The sequence below is a fragment of the Penaeus monodon genome, chromosome 34 (genome assembly GCF_015228065.2).
Source record: "Penaeus monodon isolate SGIC_2016 chromosome 34, NSTDA_Pmon_1, whole genome shotgun sequence".
Taxonomy (NCBI): Eukaryota; Metazoa; Arthropoda; class Malacostraca; order Decapoda; family Penaeidae; genus Penaeus; species Penaeus monodon.
Window position 1 is genome coordinate 25561659 of NC_051419.1, and position 1089 is coordinate 25562747.

Below are 1089 nucleotides of genomic sequence, written 5' to 3' on the forward strand. Positions count from 1 at the left end.
GGCTCTCCGCTTTCCCTTTTTTTTCCCTTTGTCATCCGTTTGCTTGCCTTGACTTTAATTTTCTTTTTTTTTTTTTTTTTTTTTTGCTTTCCCCCCTTTTCTTTCGTTTTTTTATTGCTTGTACTGTCCTTCTCATCTTTATTGTCGATCTTTTCTTTGTCTTGTCTTCTTCATCGTCTTTCTCCGCTTTCAGTTTTTATTCCGATTATGTTGCTCATCTTTTCATTTCCCTTCGTCAACTTCTGACCTTCCATTGACCGCCATTTATGCTCGTTTCATATCTCTTTTGAATTCGTTTTTTTTTTTTTTTCCTTTCTCCTTGCTTCTGTTCTTCTCCTCGTTGCCCCTTCTTTATTCGTATTATTATGTTATTGTTTTTTTCCTGTCGCGTTGAAGCGTATGAATGTGTCCTTTCTCTCTCTTTCTTTTCTCCTTTCTCCTTCATCACTCCCTCGTTACCTCCTCCTCTCTCCCTCATTACTCCCCCTTTTTCTCCCTCATTACTCCCCCTTTTTCTCCCTCATTAGTCATTACTTAAGTCTCCCAAGAGTTTCAGTTCTCACATTACTACGGAATCTGCATCATTATCTTCAATCATAATAGTACCTTGTTCATCATAGGCGTATAGCATTATCCAAAAGCTATTTATAATTAATATTCATAATCAGTTGTATAACATTTCCACACTTGCGACTAATGACGAGTTAATTCCCTAATTGGTAACCTTTCCCCATTAATCAACGTCTTGCTACAAATCCCTCAAAAGGTATCCCCATATATATATATTTTTTTTAATTCAGATAAATTCAAATAAAAACATAGATTAAAGGGAAATAAAGCAAAGGGGAAAGAGAACAAACATCAGTCTCACAAAAAAAAAGAAAAAGAGATAACATCCTTTTAGGAGGTGAAATATGCTTTGTTGTTTGTATACCTGCGAGAAACGAAGCGAAACGAACACAACAGAACCCCTTCATCCGAACGCGTCAAAAAGTCGTATCTGATGAGATCTTGACACCGATAATACAAAACAATGGCGACATATTTTTCCAACTACTGTTCTCACACTTTTTATGTGTATCTCTTACC